The 19,775-nt window shown below is 39.2% G+C and overlaps 1 pseudogene; it reads left to right on the plus strand.

The window, feature by feature from the left end:
• The window catches only part of LOC140739542 (elongation factor 2-like), a 61,791-nt pseudogene extending 46,789 nt beyond the window's left edge, over positions 1-15,002 (plus strand).
• The last annotated feature ends 4,773 nt before the right edge of the window (positions 15,003-19,775 follow it).

Consider the following 19,775-nt stretch of genomic DNA (forward strand, 5'->3'; position numbering starts at 1 on the left):
TTCATCAACTAAGTTATCTATCCTCTCCAAATCCCAAGCACCATGCAGATTCACCCCACATTCCATGTCCCCTCTCAAGCCCTTAAGTGTGAGCCCCTAGGCTCTGGTTCCCAAACCTCCTCCGTCTCCCAGAAGTTTTGAGGGACAATCCACCTACACAGTCTGGAGACTTTTGGACACCTGCTTGTTTGAGGTAAAAGGCAGTACCTCTTGGATTATGACTGGATTCCTTCATGGGACATCTTAAACCCTACTGCCATGGTCCCAAAATGAACAGCAGCAGGCATCCAAGGTTCAGCACTGCAATTCCACAGAGTATAACTAGCTGCTGCTTTCCCTTTAAGACTCAGACTGCTAATTATTGCCTGCCACATTCCTTCATGGAATGTCTATACTTAAAGGCTTCATGCCAAGCACTCAGGTGCCATTTGTAAGAGTTTCATTTGTAGTACTACTGATTGCGATTTTGCCTTTGAATTTTATTTGTGTCATCTTGTTTGAGTCTGAGTTAATTCTAGACCTTACTCTGCACTTGGGCTCACCTCCATTGACAGGTCTCTCATTTCAGTTTTGTCTGCAGAATGTTTGATCTGGAATGAAGAGAAAGGCAGAGAATAATGAAATTTAAATTAATGGCAGTCTGGATTTGCAATGACTCTAGAAGCTTATTGAAAATCTATCATATGCCATTAGGACAAATACATTGCACTGCTTTATTGAAGCCCACTTGTTAGGTAAGACGGGAAAGTTGTTTCCCTTAAAACACTGTGCAATGTGAATGAACAACAGTAACCATTTTACCAAGGTTGTCTATTTCATTGACTATTCATACAGACGTTTATAGACAAGTGACACAGAACTGGCTTTTTACTAAAGTCATCCAAATCTGATCTCCTGTTCTTCCACTTTAGTTATCGTTCCTTTCCATTACTTTAAAATGTTTCTCTCTCCCTCAAAAAAGTTTTTTTATATTTATAATGGAGAAACAACACAGAATAATTGTACAGTAGGAAAAAGTGATTTTATACAAGTAAAACAGATACTAAATATAATATTAATTCTATGTACAGTAGTACTTTCTCAAGATTCATTAGCATCACACTAGCACCATCATTAACCTTTTCAGTTGTGTGGACATCACACCAGTAATTATGTGGACAATACATTAAATAATTTTGATCTCCATGTATGCTTAAAGGCAAAGGGGCAGAGAGTCAGATATAGTTCTCTACAAAATCTCTTATTTGAAGCTAGTTGCATTTTGATGGAAATCAATTTCTTATCAACAGTTGAGTTTGACTTTTTCTACATTGTTCCAAGAATATATTTCCATTGAGAATCACAATCAATAAAATATGGGTAAAAACAAATTTTTGACTAACCTGATAAACAGAAATGCACTCTGTGTATTATCATGGTCTTCAGCTGCTGTAGCCCATCCTCTTCATGGTTCAATATGTGTGTTCAGAGATATTCTTCTGCACACTACCGTTGTAGCACACGGCCAACTGAGTTACTGTCACCTTCCCATCAGCTTGAACCAGTCTGTCTATTCTCCTCTGAACTCTCTTATAAAAAAAATTTACTTTCACCCATGGAACTGCCACTCACTGGATGTCATTTTTTGTTTTTCAAACAGTTCTCTGTAAACTCTAGAGACTGTTGTGCATGAAAATCCCAGGAGATCCGTGGTTTCTCCGATACTCAAACCACCCTGTCTGACACCAGTATTCATTCCACGCTCAAAGTCACATATTTGTTTCCCATTCTGATGCTTGGTCTGAACAATAACTGAACCACTTAACCATGTCTGTACGCTTTTAAAATTTTGCCACATGATTGTCTGATTAGATATTTGTATCAACAAGCTGGTGTACAGGTATATGTAATAAAGTGTCCTCTGAGTGTATTTACATACACATTAACACTCTGTCAGCTCTTAGAGTGATTAAGTCTTTTGATAGTAAGTCATTTTATTCACAGACCTCCAGTAAATTCTTTTGGTCAGAATGTATGGCACCAGAAGGAAGAGATAACACCCAAGGAGAAGTAATATCCTTTCTCTTTGCAGAAGACTGTCAAAACACTAGGATAGTAAAAAAGAAGTGTTAGTATATTTATGCATAGTAATTGGACATCATCAGCTTCTGCTGTGTGCCACTGTGGTATAGTGGTTAGTGCAAGACTCTTACAGCTCAATGCGTCTAAGTTCAATTCTGGCATCCTCTGTAAGAAAATTCGTATGTCTTTCCGGTGAGGGATGTGGGTTTCCTCAGGGTGCTCTGCTTTCCTCTCACAGTACAAAGTCATACTGTTAGTTCTTTATTGTAAATTGTCCTGTGATAAGACTAGGATTAAATTGGCATGTTCTGTAAGTCATTAACTTCATGAGCAATCCAATTGAGTTGTGCACCTAAAACTGTTCAAGTGCAGTGGTTGTGTTTCATGTAAAATTAGCAGTTTAGTTAGGTAATGGAGGAATTAGTGTGGCCTTATTTATGACATTGCATGAGAGAGGGGAAGAGAGAGTGGTTGACATCTGGAGCCTACCTGATTGTATCTGACTCATTACCAGAGAGGTAATGAGTCAGATACAATTACTACACTTAAGAGTTACTAAGATACTATATTTAGACAGAAACTTGATTAAACAAGACATAAAAGGACATGGACCTAAAAAAATCAAATGGGAATACTGTAGATGGGCAAAGTGGTCAGTGGAAATGCAATGGGCCAAAGGGTTTGTTTCTGTGCTGTGAGTTCTATGACTCTATGACTGTGTATTATATCTTCAGCGCTGGCAATCTCCAAGTGGGAGTGAGCAAATATGGTCCAAGAACTCTAGATAGCTATTGGGCAGCTGCAATTTTAAACAAGCATGACAATTGCTGTGCTATGCTCTTCAGTCATTTAAACAATTTGGATGTTCATTTCCTTTCTTCTCTTCAAATTATAATTATTGTCAGAAGCAGTTTGAATGAAATTTACAAAAATAATTTTGAACTAGCCTTAAACTGAATAAATTAAAAGATATTTTTCTTACAGAACAGAAATTGTTAGTTGTAATTTCTAAGTGCATTTTAATCAAGATGTCAGCAAGACTGAAAATTATAGTGATTGAACTGGGATGGTTTCCAGGGAATTTTGAAAACCAAAACAATCTGCTTTTGAGAACAAAAATGGAAAGGCGATTTGTCACTTTACTTGGGCACGTTGCAACTATTTTTTTCAGAATTTGTTTGTGTTTTACGTTTTCAATGAAGCTATTTTATAACTGAAAAACTGGCATTGCTACAAGCTGGAATTATCTCTGTCATCAATGGTGTCACGAGAAAAGGAAAATAAAGCAAAGGAATCAAAAAATGTGCATTCTAAAATCTGACGGGCTTCTACTTCCTACACCAAAGTCATATTTCTTTCTAGCGTAAGTCATACTTACAAGTCAGTCCCTGATCTTGCACTGTGATGGCTCATCTTAAGCAATCCAGAAATTTTTATAACAGGTAAAGGTCTCATCTGGAAGAATATCCTCATTTTGTACATTGTTCATTACCCTGCTACCTTGGAGAGGAAGATGTATTCAACAATTCTTCCTCTGCCCTTGAAGGCTGCTTCTAGTTGTTCTGTACCCATATTGATCCCCCAAAGTTCAAAGTAAATTTATTATCAAAGTACATATGTCTCTATATACAATGCTGAGATTCATTTTCTCAATGAATCCATAATAGAAAAACAACCATAATAGAATTAATTAAATACTGCAACAACTTGGTCAGTCTGCAAAAAGACAACAAACTGAGCAAACATGAAAAGAAATATATAATAATAAAAATATATAAATAAGCAAACAAGCAAGCAATAAATATTAAGAACATGAGATGATGAGTCCTTGAAACTGAGTCCATAGGTTGTGAAAACATTGCAAGTAAAGTTAAGTGAAGTTATCCCCTTTGGTTCAACAGCCACTGGATGAGGAGTAACAACTATTCCTATTCCTGACAGTGTGAGTCCTGAGGCTCCTCTACCTTCTTCCCTATAGTAGCAGTGAGAAGAAAGCATGTCCTGGATGGTCGGGGTCCCTGATGATGGATGCTGCTTTAATTCAACAATGCTTCATGTATACGTACTCAATGATGGGAGGATTTTACCCGTGATGGACTGGGCTGTATCCACTACTTCTTGTAGGATTTTCTGTTCAAGGGCATTGGTGTTTCCCTACCAGGCTGTCCTGCAACTTGTCAATATACTCTCTGCCACAAATCTATAGAAGTTTGTCAAAGTTTTAGATATCATGCTGAATCTTCGCAAACTTCTAAGCGAGTAGAGGCACTGCTGTGCTTTCTTCGTAATTGGACTTGTGTTCTGGACCCAGGACAGATCCTCTGAAGAGATAACACTGAGGCAATTAAAGTTGCTAACTTCTTCACCTCTAATTCTCTGATGAGGACTGGCTCATGGACCTCTGGTTTCCTTCTCCTGAAGTCAATAATCAGCTCCTTGTTCTTGCTGACATTGAGTAAGAGGCTGTTGCTGTGGCACCACAGCCAGGTTTTCAATCTCCCTCCTATATGTTGATTTGTCACCACCTTTGTTTCAACCAATGACAGTGGTGACATCAGCAAGCTTGAATATGGCATTGGAGCTGTGCTTAGCCGCACAGTCGTAAATGTAAAGTGAGTAGAGCAAGGGGCTAAGCACACATCCCTGTGGTGCAGTTGTGCTGATGGAAATTGTAGGGGAGGTGTTGTTGCCAATCTGAACAGATTGAGGTCCTCAAATGAGGAAATTGAAGATCCATTTATCCAAGGCCAAGGTCTTGAAGCTTATTGATTAGTTTTTGAGGTGAAGATGGTATTGAATGCCAAGATGCAATTGATAAAGAACATACTGATGTATGCATTTTTGCTATCCAGATGTTCCATGGTTGAGTGAAGAGCCAATGAACTGTCATCTGGTGTGGACCTATTGCACTGCCAAGCAAATTGGAGTGGATCCAAGTTGCTTCTTAAGAAGGAATTGATATGTTTCACCACCAATCTCTCAAAACATTTCATGACAGTGGATGTAAATAGTACTGGACAATAATCATTGAGGCAGGTTACCACGTTCTTCTTAGGCACCGGTATAAGTGAAGCAGGTGGACACCTAAGGTTACTGAAGTGAGAGGTTAAATATCTCATTGAATACTCCAGCCAGTTGATCAGCACAAATTGTTGCTACTTGGCCAGGTACTCCGTTTGGGCCGGATGCTTCTTGAGGGTTCACTTTCCTGAAGGCCGCTCGCAAGTCGGCCTCAGACACTTAGATCGCCGGTGGCCGTGGGAGCTCTCCGAGTCATATCCGCCATATCCCCTTATGGGTGATAATATATGTTGTGCTCAAAGTCAAAATCAGAGTAAATGTATTAGCAAATACAAACGGTACATATGTTACCATATACTAACTTGAGATACAGTTTCTGCAGGCATTTAGAGGGAAATAAATAGTATAAACAAACACTGACAAGAAACCAATGTGCAAAAGAAGACAAACTGTGCAAATACAAATTAAATAATCCTGAGAACATGAGTTGTAGAGTCACTTAAAGAGATTCTGTAAGTTGTGGTGAGTGAAGTTATCCATACTGATTCAGGAGTCTGATGTTTGTTGGGTCCCTGATCCTGGTGATGTGGGACCTTGCTGCCCAGATCTGTCAAAGTCATTGAATAAGTTTGGATTTCTAGGCGCTCCAATGTCACTCTGCCAGGAACACTTGGTATCAAGTTTATGCTAATTCTTCTTTGTTTGGCTGGCTGCAGTTTTCAAAGGATGATGCCATTCCAACAGAGATGTACAAGCTGGAGTTTGTTAAAGATGGTCAGATGAATGAGCAGCCGTCATTTAATATAGGATATGTGCACAAGCATAGTCTGATGGAATAGCAAAGAATGGCCATTGAAGTCTTGATTTATGGGTGGGAAGCCTCTGGGTGTAATTGGGTTTCCTTTAAATTTAGTGGGATGTAAGTGTTCAACTGAAACAGTTGTATACTACAAAGAACTACTTGCTGGAGGAACTTAATGGGTTGAGCAGAATCTGTGGGAGGAAAGGAACAGTCAATATTTTGGGTCCAAACCCTGCATCAAGACGCAGAATGTGAAAAATTCCTTCCCTCTCACAGATGCCTCTTGACCTACTAATTTCATCCAATAGTTTATTTGTTGCTCCAGCCTCAAGCATCTGCATGTTTTATGTTGACAGTTATGTGCTAATTTAATGAGCCATTTATTATGAAACAATTGTAGATTATTAAGACCACAGTTTTGCCTAATAAGATGTTGGCTTTGCTATATTAGAACACTATTTGACTAATATATAATGATGATTCGAACAGGAGTACAGACACAATTTCCAAGTTTGTAGATGGCATAAAATATTGCCATCATGAATTGTGAAGGGTGCAGTCATAGACTTTGTTAAGATACCAAAAGAAGTAGCAAATATTCATATCAGAACCTGCGCTTTACAATTAAAGGCAAAGAGTACAGGAACAAAGAAATAATGTTGGACATTTATAAAAATCTGTTCAGTCAAGAAGAGTCTTGTATCTATTTTGGGGTACCATCCTTTTAAATAATGATGAGACAATTTTGAAGAAAGTGCAGGAGAGATTTACCTAAATGATTCCAGACATAAGAGACTTGATCCGATTAAATAGATCAAAGGAGCCAGGTCTCTGTTTTCAGATAGAAGAGGATGCAAGGAAATATTTGAAATCATGAAGGCTTTTATTAATGGTTAATGAGAAACTGTTGTCATTGGTGAAGAGGGTCATTGAGGTCATCAAATGAAGGTGACTGGCAAAAGGAAAAGCACTAGCAACCTGTGAAACAAAAATATTTTTATCCACAGCAGGTACTCAGGGTCTGGAATACATTGTCAGGGGTTATACTTGTGAAAGATTGAATTGTTGAGTTCAAAAGGGAGCTGGATAAGTATTTGAAAGAAAGAATCAGCAGGTTCACGGGGAGAAGACAAAAGAACAGGATTAGCTATATTACGTAGAGCCAGTACTGACTTGATAAATTAAGTGGCCTTCTATGCTTGAACTATTCTGTAAATAAGTGTTTTTCATAATTCTTTCCATATATGCCCCATTTCTGTTGAGTGTGATGACAAAAGTTTGGGAAAGGAAACAGGTAGTGAATATTGAGATATTACAAGAACCTGGGCAATAACAGTGCAGTCAGTGATCAATGAAAACCAATACCGTCCTAACAATACTACTACGAGTAATCCTAGCAAATTATGACAATTAACCCCAGCCCAGATTTTCAGCAGCAATCTCTAACTCGGGAATTGTCTCTGTTAAATGACCACACCCAAAGGGCTGCAATGAAGAACTGCAGGTTTGACCAAAGTTGAGATGCACACCCACCATATGAAGCTTTGAACAAAATAATACTCAGTTAATAGACTACAACCAAGGTGCAGGCAGAAAAGGCTGAAGTGCCCCTGGGGATAAACCAGAGAACAGTTTTGAGTATTCAGCTACCATTAGCTGACAGCAACCCCCACAATTTGAGGACTTGTACACAAACAGAGAAAAATTGTTCTTTTTCAGACTGTGGCCTCAACACATAGTCACAATTGCTAATTGCCTGAATTATATATTTCAGCTAATGTAAATCTTTCCCTATTCTTTAAGACACCAAATTCTTCTGTGTGATTGCAGATTTTTATGTAGAGTTCAACCTAAATTAAGTGAAGCAGCATCCAGTATAATAAGGAATTGCTTGTTATCTGACGAGATCCAAGCCAAATGAAATTCTGTAGGAAAAGTATACAGTGCAGATTAAAATAACACAAGATGATGCTAGGTTATTAAAAGATGTATCAGCAGCTGATTTAAATAAGATTGCAGAAGGAGTATGAAGTAAGAGATGTGTACACAAGAAGCTTCAAGGACAAATGTGTGATAGTATTCTGAAGTTAGCTTTAATTGGCATGAACAGGAATGCTTTCCATCAACTTGAAGCAACAACCGTGTCTAAATAACACTGAGAAAATTGAGTTAGAATGTGTACACACATTACTTACTAGCTAGGATGATTGCATTCAGCTCAAACATAGACCTCACTAACTTAAATCATTTCCCTATTTCTTCAGATGTGGATGAGGCTAAGGACATCTGGAATTAAATCTAAATGTGGGTTTGTCAGGCCTGAGTTAGAATTCTGTGGCAGTAATGGAAAAAGACTATTGCAGATAACACGTCAAGCACCAGTCTGTTTCCTGATCCAGTGCTAATTTCTCTCCAATCAATGAAGATCAAAATATATATCAAAGTTGCATTTCCTACTTAGGCAAACTGTAAATACACTTACTTGTGATGCAGTCGTCTTTTATTGGAAGGGCTGGTACAAATGATCTTTGAGGAAAGAGTCTCTTTTCATTCTTCACTCTTTGCCAAAATTTAATTGTGATAGATCACATTTATTTTAAAATATACCTTCTACACAGCTGTTTAATGCAGAAAGTGCTTCATCAGCAAATATGCTTCCATTTTATATTCCAACTTCAATTTACTGGCTAAAGCTTTAAACCTTGCTAATTTTAGCAAGCTTCACATTTTGGATTCAATACTAAGGTTTTGAATAACGTCACTTAGCGTAATACAATTTCTTCAAAATCAAATTTGTGACAATGCCATGATAATAATTTTGATTTATTACTAATTTTAAAGCATTATTTAGTGATGATTGGATTCTGTCACATTGTATGTACTCAAGGTTTATAGCGAGATTGCCTTAGATTGCAATGCAGACTGAATTTGATTGGCTTTTACCTGGGTTAATTTGACTTGGATTTAAATTATCAACTATGAAGCTTTAGTTGAAGTTGATGGAATTGAAGATTTTTCTCAATGCTTTTTGTGAGAGTGTCATTGTTAAGGTTTTTATTTTTAATTTAGATCATATTAAGAACTGTGATAAAGCACAGATGAATCAATGGGCATTTTCTCATTTCATCACTGAAAAGTTTTCCTTATTTCCTTTCTTGCTGGTACTCTGCTTTATAATGTAGTCTCACTTTGCTATGTTTGTAAACAGAAGTGGCTGCTGATGATGTTTAGTGTTCCAAATTCATTCCCTTCATCAACAATGCAAAAATGAATTGCAACTTGGAAGAATGCATAAAAATTAATAAATTAATTTCACATTGATGAAGGTAATACTTATGATAAGTGAGGAGATCACTTATTATTTAAAAAGCTAAAAATGAGGCAAAATAAAAGATTTATGAGTACAGACTTGTAAGTAGTGACCAATTTACTCAGAGATCATGAAGACCATAACAAAATCAAACAAAGCTCTGGATCTTATTTTGGGAGCAATAGAATGGAAAAGTAAAGATGAGGTGAGGCCTCCGTTGGTCTGGGTTGACCATCGATGTTGTGTCCTATCTGCCTAGATATGCAGGCCAGGGCAGTACGATATGAGGAGCAAGCGGGTGCCCATGTAGTAAGCTCTTCCTCCCTATTCATCTGATGAGCCCAAAGGAAAGACAGAGACCTGTAGAGTTTGGTACTAGTCAGCATTGAACTCAACTTAGGACTGCCTTAGGGACTCCAGCTCCTGATTTTCCCCTCCGGGTTTACTCCCGAAGCCTTTCTCATGAGTGGGTATGGCCGCAGAGCAGAGGAGGTTTGAGATCAGAGATTTCCTTCTCCTAAATAAGCTGCCAACCACAGCAGGTGAGTCGCATCTGCCTGAAGCGACTGATTTTAAGGTGCAAGTAACCCACCTTTTCCCTTTCTCCTGTCAGTAGAAATGATTCCGCAGGTCTTAGTAGCTAAACCACATGTGAAGGCCAAGAGCTAGACGAGGTTGTCAGAGACTCCGAGTTACACACCATTGGCAGCATTTAATAGGTAGTGGGAGTTTGTCTCCATTATTACTCCTGGCAATAACTACCTAAAGGAACCAAGAAAAAAGTAGTACATTTGTATTGAATGCTAAGTGGATGCCATTACAGTTTGTGAGGCATTAATGTTGTACAAAGCATTGTGAATCATCAGTAAGCTAATAAGGTTAAGCATTGCACTTTTCTCTCTTTAGCTGGTGGTTGGTTTAAATTGTTTTTTGATTTCTGCATTCACAAAGTAAAATCTGATATTTTGTCTTGTTGCTACAGCATGGATTTTGCAAATACCTGTGGCAGTTCTTGTACGTCTTCATTACCCATCAGATAACAACTGTCAAATTACACCCATTTTACACATTCTAACTGATGCACATGTGCATTGTATGAGTTATGCAGCTATCATTGCAATAAAAAACTGTTTAGAAGAGTTACATAGACACATAGAAAACCTACAGCCCAATACAGGCCCTTCGGCCCACAAAGTTGTGCCGAACATGTCCCTACCTTAGAAATTACTAGGTTTACCTATAGCCTTCTGTTTTACTCAGCTCCATGTACCTATCTAAAAGTCTCTTAAAAGACCCCATCGTATCTGCCTCTACCACCGTTGCCGGCAGCCCATTCCACACACTCACCACTCTCTGAGTAAAAAACATACCCCTGACATCTCCTCTGTACCTACTCCCCAGCACCTTAAACCTGTGTCCTCTTGTGGGAACCATTTCAGCCCTGGGAAAAAGCCTCTGACTATCCACACAATCAATGCCTCTCATCATCTTATACACCTCTATCAGGTTACCTCTCATCCTCCGTCACTCAAAGCAGAAAAGGCCAAATTCACTCAACCTATTCTCATAAGGCATGCTCCCCAATCCAGGCAACATCCTTGTAAATCTCTTCTGCACCCTTTCCTATGGCTTCCACATCCTTCCTGTAGTGAGGCGACCAGAACTGAGCACAGTATTCCAAGTGGGGTCTGACCAGGGTCCTATATAGCTGCAACGTTACCTCTTGGCTCCTAAATTCAGTTCCATGATTGAAGCAGGCCAATACACAGTACGCCTTCGTAACCACAGAGTCAACCTGCGCAGCTGCTTTGAGCATCCTATGGACCCCAAGATCCCTCTGATCCTCCACACTGCCAAGAGTCTTACCATTAGTACTATATTCTGCCATCATATCTGACCTATCACTTCACGCTGATCTGCCACTTCTCAGCTCAGTTTTGCACCCTATCAGTGTCCCACTGTAACCTCTGACAGCTCTCCACACTATCCACAACACCCCCAACCTTTGTGTCATCAGCAAACTTATTAACCTCCACTTCCTCATCCAGGTCATTTATAAAAATCACGAAGAGTAAGGGTCCCAGAACAGATCCCTGAGGCACACCACTGGTCATCAAACTCCATGCAGAATATGACCCGTCTACAACTACTCTTTCTGTGGGCAAGCCAGTTCTGGATCTACAAAGCAATGCCCCCTTGGATCCCATGCCTCTTTACTTTCTCAATAAGCCTTGCATGGGGTACCTTATCAATCGCCTTGCTGAAATCCATATACACTACATCTACTGCTCTTCCTTCATCAGTGTGTTTAGTCACATCCTCAAAAAATTCAATCAGGCTCGTAAGGCAAGGCCTGCCCTTGAAAAAGCCATGCTGACTACTATTAATCATATTATACCTCTCCAAATGTTCATAAATCCTGCCTCTCAGGATCTTCTCCATCAACTTACCAACTACTGAGGTAAGACTCACTGGTCTTTAATTTCCTGGGCTATCTCTACTCCCTTTCTTGAGTAAAAGAACAAGATCCGCAACCCTCCAATCCTCCGGAACCTCTCCCATCCCCATTGATGATGCAAAGATCATCGCCAGAGGCTCAGCAATCTCCTCCCTTGCCTCCCACAGTAGCCTGGGGTACATCTTGTCCGGTCCCGGTAACTTATCCAACTTGATTCCTTCCAAAAGCTCCAGCACATCCTCTTTCTTAATATCTATGTACTCAAGCTTTTCAGTCAGTTACAAGTCATCACTACAATCACCAAGATCCTTTTCCATAGTGAATACTGAAGTAAAGTATTTGTTAAGTACCTGTGCTATTTCCTCCGGTTCCATACACACTTTCCCACTGTCACATTTGATAGGTCCTATTCTTTCACATCTTATCCTCTCGCTCTTCACATACTTGTAGAATGCCTCGGGGTTTTCCTTAATCCTGCCCACCAAGGCCTTCTCATGGCCCCTTCTGGCTGTCCTAGTTTCCTTCTTAAGCTCCTTCCTATTAGCCTTATAATCTTCTAGATCTCTAACAGTACCTAGCTCTATGAACCTTTTGTAAGCTTTTCTTTTCTTCTTGACTAGATTTATTACAGCCTTTGTACACCACGGTTCCTGTACCCTGCCATAACTTCCCTGTCTCATTGGAACGTACCTATACAGAACTCCACACAAATATCCCCTGAACATTTGCCACATTTCTTCAGTACTTTTCCCTGAGAACATCTGTTTCCAATTTAAGCCTCTAATTTCCTGCCTGATCGCCTCCTAATTCCCCTTACTCCAATTAAACACTTTTCTAACTTGCCTGTTTCTATCTCTCTCCAATGATATTGTAAAGGAGACAGAATAATGATCACTATCTCCAAAATGCTCTCCCACTGAGAGATCTGACACCTGGCTAGGTTCATTTCCCAATACCAAATCAAGTACAGCCTCTCGTCTTGTAGGCTTATCTACATACTGTATCAAGAAAACTTCCTGAACACACCAAAGAAACTCCACCTCATCTAAACCCCTTGCTCTAGGGAGATGCCAATCGATAAATGGGAAATTAAAATTAAAATCTCCCATCATGACAACATTTACACCTTTCCAGGATCTGTTTCCCTATCTGCTCCTCAATATCCCTGTTACTATTGGGTGGCCTATAAAAAACACCCAGTAGAGTTATTGACCCCTTCCTGTTCCTAACCTCCACCCACAGAGACTCCGTAGACAATCCCTCCATGGCGTCCACCTTTTCTGCAGCCGTGACACTATCTCTGATCAACAGTGCCATGCTCCCACCTCTTTTGCCTCCCTCCCTGTCCTTTCTGAAACATCTAAAACACGGCACTTGAAGTAACCAATCCTGTCCCTGAGCCATCCATCTCTCTGTAATGGCCACCACATCATATCTCCAAGTACTGATCCACGCTCTAAGCTCATCTGCTTTGTTCACAACACTCCTTGCATTAAAATAGACACATCTCAAACCTTCGGTCTGAGTGCGTCCCTTCTCTATCACCTGCCTGTTCTCCCTCTCGCACTGTCTACAAGCTTTATAACACAGACTACAACCACAGAAGTGCTGAACATTTTCTAGTGAATCAATGTACTGTGATGAATTAACAAGTGATGTATCCGCCAATGAAAATAAATAGCAGCAATAAATGCCCAGTAGCAGCGTTATTAGGTACACCTGCTTGTTAATTCCTAATATCTAATCAGCCAATCATGTGGCAGCAACTCACTTCTAAAGGCTTGGGTTCATTTGTTGTTCAGACCAAATATCAGAATGGGGAAGAAATGTGATTGTTGTTTTATAACTCCAAATCATAAAATTAAAGAAAGAGAAACATTGATCCAGGAATAACGTGTCTTAGTTTTGTTTTACCTTTAGTGAGGCAAGCACACGTGATACAGTAGTATGATAACGTAAGCCATTCACGTACTTTTACATATAACTTGTAATAAATAAATATCCACAGCCTAGTAAATTCTAAATTGTCCCATTCAGGCCTAAAGATTTAATCATTGTGGAGGATTTCTTCCTCCTGTTGGTTAATGTCTTTCTTGATAAGGGCATTACTCTGCTTGGCAGGAGAGACTAGTGACTGTGAAACAATCTTAGGTTGTGAAGCCTCCTCCACGGTGGTTGTGGGAGTTGACTCTGGGAATGCAGGAAGTAATCTTGACAGCTCTGGATACCTTTTGTCTGGATGTGGTGGCATCACGAAACGTGTGTGGTAAGCTGCTCAATCTGCTGATTTATCCCAGGCCACTAGGCAATGCTTGGAGCCACCACTTTCATTTTGTCCACACCTAGGTGATTGGCATAGCTCGTCCTACAGCTGAGTCTGAGAGCCACATGATCCTCTTCAATCCAGCGAGACGGTGAACTTCACAGAAGACAAGATCCGTGTGATAACGGGCAAAAAGTCCAACATCTGTAGCATGTCCATGATTGCATGTGCTGACCATGTCAATTCACTCTCACTGACCCTCTCAGGCTGGTGAAACCAGGTTCTCTGACACATGCAAGGATGAACAAGAAAGGTTATGAGCTCAAGGAACAAAATTTGGCCTTCATTAAACACGGTAAGGATGGTAGTGGCTTTCTTATCGACCTGATTTACTCACTTGCACAAGTTGATTTCTGCTTTGAAATGACAGCTGCTCTGTGTGTAACTGAAAGTGCTCTAGTTGTGGTAGACAGTGTCTCAGGGGTTTGTATACAGAATGAAATCATGCTCCATTAGGCCATTGTTGGGTGAGTCAAACCAGTTCTAATGGTGAACAAAGTGGACTGGGCCTTGCTGGAACTGCAGCTTGTCCCTGAGGAGCTGTACTGGACTTTCCTACACAATATGGAGAATGTCAATGTCGTCCTCTCCACCTACAGAGAAGTTGCGAGTGGTTTCCATGAGCAACATCACAGTAGATCCAAATTTTGGGACAGTTGATTTTGGTTCTGGGCTTCATAGATGGGCCTTCACCCTGAAGTAGTTTACGGAAATGTATGTTGCCAAAGTTGCTGGCAAAGGTGAGGCTTCCCTCTCTCCAGATAAGCATGCCAAGGAAGTGGAAGATATGATGAGAAAACTATGGTGTGACAGATATTTTGATCCTCCTGCTGGCAAGTCAGCCACGAATGCTGATGGCAAGAAGCTTTCTGTCAAGTTGCCTTGGATTCCTTCTTCATCGCCACTATTGTGTTTTGTAGCACCAAAACATAAAACTAATCAAAAGAGAAACATGGAGCCACAGATAATGTGTTTTGGTTTCATTTTACTTTTATCGCAGCACATTTGTATGCTATTCACATTTTAAAATATAACCCATATTGAATTATACAAACAAACAAAGAATATTTAACATAACAATATATTTACAATATTACTCAAATATTACTGAAGTATTAATACACAATGTTGATCTAAGTACTTTGACCATGGAATAATTGTTGGTGCCAGATAGGGTGGTTTGAGTATCTCAGAAACTGCTGATCCCCTGGGATTTTCAAGCACAACTGTCTCTAGAGTTTAGAGAATGGTGTGAAAAACAAAAAAAAGATAAAGTATGTGGCAGTTCTGTAGGCAAAAATGCCTTGTTAATGAGAGGTAGAGGAGAATGGGCAGATTGGTTCAAGCTGAAAGGAAGGCAACAGTAGCTCAAATAAACACATGTTACAACAGTGGTATGCAGAAGAGCATCTCTGAATGTTGGAGCTTGAAGTGGATGGATTGCAGCAGCACACTAGGTTCCACTCTTGTACCCAATAAAGTGGCCACTGAGTGTTTATTTTCCTTGAGTATCATAATTGAGGATGTATCTATCTTAAAGATAGTTAAAAAAGGTGAATTGTTTCTGTTTTAATTTTAATCAGAGAGCTTTACAACTAATGACTGTTTGTATGAAGGATAATCAATCCTGATGGCACGGCCCCTTGGCCAGAATTGTCATCTTGATTCTTGAACTTTGCAAGCCTGGAAGTGGAGAACCACCCTTGCCTGAGCATCAGTGGCAAGGGCTAAGTAGCAGCAGAGTCTTTGGCACGCGACTAAGAAATCTCCACAGCCCTGAAACTGCATTACTAGTAGTAAAGATAACTAGATTACTGAATGTTCTTAAGTGCCTCTGATATTCAAGGACAATTAAAAATGGTTACATCAAAGTACATATGATGTAAAATTTAAAATTGTTAAAACCAAAATGGCAAAGCAGTGTAAAATATTTATTATAAATAATTTAAAAACATTAAATTAAACTGAAGTAATTTACATCAACGGATCTTATCTTCCTCTTCTCAGTTAGCAGTTCTACAATCCCCATTGAGGTCACCAGTGTTCTAGATCCTGTGCCTAGTGCAGGATCCCAGAGATGTGTTCTCTTAGTGGAAATGTGTTCTGCAGATATACAGTATGCCGATATTAGAGTGGAGTGACCTGATTGATTTGGCATCCCAAGCCTGTTGGTTATATTGTATCCCACATCTGACTAAGTAATAAGGGAACCACTTCTGCTTCAATGGGTAAGTGGAGATCATTAATTCTACTTAGAAACATCCACATTTAACGGCAATATCTGGGCATACATACTGGAAGGTTTTGCTTGAGGCCATGGAGAAGGTCTTTGTTCTATTAACTGACTGTGTTTCTTTCTATTCTATCTGAATATTACCTTTTTATTCTCCCAATCACTCCATTTTTTTCTCCTTTGCTTTGCTTTGTCTATTTAGTGAGAGATGGTTCCAGCTGAGAGGCACGATAGCAAATAAAGCACAGAAACTAGGAAGTGCGATAGGAATTAATTGCATCTTTGATCATCAAAGCTCAACAGATTCAGTTTTGAAATTTACTTGGAAGTGACCTTTCAATCTTTTAAACATGTACAGATTACATTGGATAGATTATGCGATTGATTTGCATTAAACATGTATGCCATTAGATAACAAGATGTTCAATCACATTCAGCCACTAATGAGGTATTAATGTCTATAATTTCTCCTCATCTTTGGACACAGAACCAAGTAACAGAGCTATTTAATGAAACCACAGAGTGGGCCAGACAATGATATTATACACTCACTGCTAACTATTATGCTGTTACTAACTATTACCAACTATTATTGCCTGTTATACTGCTGACATTTAGGGCAACAATGAAAGTCCTCCATCTCTTGCAGAGTTCAGGGCTTCCTTCATCATGTCAGTAGCTTCCTCTCAGTTTTCACTACGGTCAGTCATACAAGTCAGATATGGTCAAAGGGTTCAGTTGTTGATCAGACCAAACATCAAAATGGGGAAGAAATCTGACCCATGAGACTTTGACTGGGCAACGATTGTTGGTACCAGACGAGGTGGTTTGAGTATCTCAAAAACTGCTGATCTCCTGGGATTTTCACACACAACAGTGTCTGAACTTTACAGAAAATGGTGCAAAAAACAACAAAAACATCCTGTGGGTGGCAGTTCTGTGGATCAAAACACCTTGTTAATGAGAGAAGTCAGAGGAGAAAGGTGAGACTCATGACAGGAAGGCGACAGTAACTCAAATGACCACTCCTTACAGCAGTGGTGTGCAGAAGATCATCTCCGAACACGCAACATATTGAACCTTGAAATAGATGGGTACAGCAGCCGAAGAGCACGAACAACATACACAATCAGTGGCCACTTTATGTACTACAGGAGGTACCTAATAAAGTGGCCAGTGAGTGTACATTTACAAACATGTTCTGTGACGCTATAGCTACAAACCGGCCTAAATTTAGCTCTCAGTAATAGTCATAATCACAAAAGATTACACTTTAGCTAAGGGATAATGTCCATCATTAGAAAGCTAGTGGTACCAAGAAACAGTGCAGCAGCTGTGAACCTCACCCGCAAGTATCACTATAAACAGATTATTCTTGAACTAAACATAGAATTTAGTGAATTAGCATAACACAGAAATCACACAGATATTTTCAAAAATCTCATCACATATCAGAATATAAACGCAGCTTCAAAATAATTAAAAATTAGTACAAGCAAATGGTCAAAGAAAGCATCATATTAGCAGCATATTCTGATCTTGTCACTCTTCTTGCATGAACATTAAATTCTGAAACCATCAAATAAGCATTACCGTAGACAAAATATAACTGTGGAAAAATTTTGGCTTCCCAGCCGGCAACTTCTTTTTGGCTTGGCTGACTTTTCACAGAGTTGCTGCATACTTTGTAAAGTTGGAAGGAGATGAGTATGTAGAGAAGGTTCAGGAGAATGTGGTATGCTCACCATAGGAGGAAAAATACCTATTTCCTACCTGCACTAAGGGCTCAAATCCTACCCCTTGCATTAGACATTCCACCATCTTATACACTCTGGAATTGTGGTCTGGGATCAAGATCTAAGGTTATCTGCCCTATCCTCAGAAGCAAACATATCCCACCTATTTGTCCTGGTTTGGAACAGTCTGGTCCTGTGGTGCACTTCAGAGTCCCGTTCATCTATCCGGACAGTAAACCTCACACCTGGATGGATATCTACCAGTGCCAGAGGACCACAAAAGTTGAAACAGTGTTGTGTTGGAGAATTTAGTTCGTGGATTATCTTAGGACTTGATCCTGGAATCATTTTTTTCCCTAATGTATATGAAATTCTTGAACATGGGTGTATATGGCAGTTCTCAAATCTGCTGATGGCACAAAACCTACAGTGAATGTGAGGAGAATGCTAATGTACATCAATGAACCTCAGTGAGGTTGGTGGAATTAGAGGTTAGGTGCCTGATGGAACTTAATTCTCCCATTGAAAGCATTCTGGTGGGAAGACAGAGAAGAGGTAAATTACCGGATGCAATCTAATAAAGGTTCAAGAACAGGGTAGTTTGAGGTTGCTAAGTTCATTGAAAGTACTAACATGTTAAGAAAGTGTTTAAAAAAATGCAAATGCAACCCTGGACTTAATGGTTGCATTAATGGCAAGGGTTGTCTTGTGATGTCATTTCAATCTTTTCCCATTTCTTTTTGAATATGGCAATATATCTGTGAAGTATGGAAACACTGCGTCGGTTTATAGCCTTTAGTTTCACAGGTGTAATATTGAACGAAGGAAGTGTCATTAAACGTTATCTGAGGAAAAAAAAAGTACAAGGGTGAAGGGGACAAGATGAATCTTTATAAAATATGTATTTTGGCATTACATGAACTTTGTGTCCTGTTTGGGTGATTCACTTCTAGTTTATATGTATCACCCAGTCATCATAACTAAAACCAAAATGTTTAGTACTATATCATGCTTTGTGGGAAATTGCTAATTAGCATATTAATTTCCTTCTTCAGTTCCCATATGACAACACCTCAGAACTAGCTGGAAATTAGTTTTGGCTGACTTTTTGTCATAAAGGCATGATTTCCAAGTATATATTTAGCTGAAGTGCAGTGATTTGAGAATGACCATAATCTGCCATTCCTAACTAATTAAATGGAAGCTTTTGACTTAATGTACTATAACGCTATAATCTTAAAAGAAATGGAGCCAGGGTTGTCTGAGGTCTGGAATTTGAAATTTGAGGTCAGAATAAACAAATTACAACTGATTAAGGATCTTTCAACAAGTACTGAACCCATTTTAGCAAGAAGTAGAGGTGAGGCCGTTGAAAAATTTATTTTCCTTTTGCTAGCTCTGGTTGCATCTGTGCCATGTAGGTGTGCAGGAATATGGAACTCAAACTTCTTAAGAAGAGCTTTCTGCCGATTCCCTATTTTACTCCAACATTGGACCATGATTGAGTCCAATGATGACAGCATCATATGTTGCAATTTCCCAATAAAAATGCTAAGGAATCTGAATACTGAATCCCTAATGACAGTGCAAATGTTTAATTTATTTTATTGGAGATCAATAGCTGTGAGGGAAGAAGGTGAAACAGGAGGTACAATTTTCTGAATTGGTTGATTTTACCTAAACGTATTTAATTGTTTTTTAAAGAATTTTCTAATGTTTGAATTTTAATATTTCTTATTTTAAACTATTTTATTATAATTTTTAGATTTTTAATTGTATTTTAATATAGCTTTGAATATTCTTGAACAAGACTTTTATGCCATTTAATGTC

The sequence above is a fragment of the Hemitrygon akajei genome, chromosome 15 (genome assembly GCF_048418815.1).
Source record: "Hemitrygon akajei chromosome 15, sHemAka1.3, whole genome shotgun sequence".
In the NCBI taxonomy this organism is placed as follows: Eukaryota; Metazoa; Chordata; class Chondrichthyes; order Myliobatiformes; family Dasyatidae; genus Hemitrygon; species Hemitrygon akajei.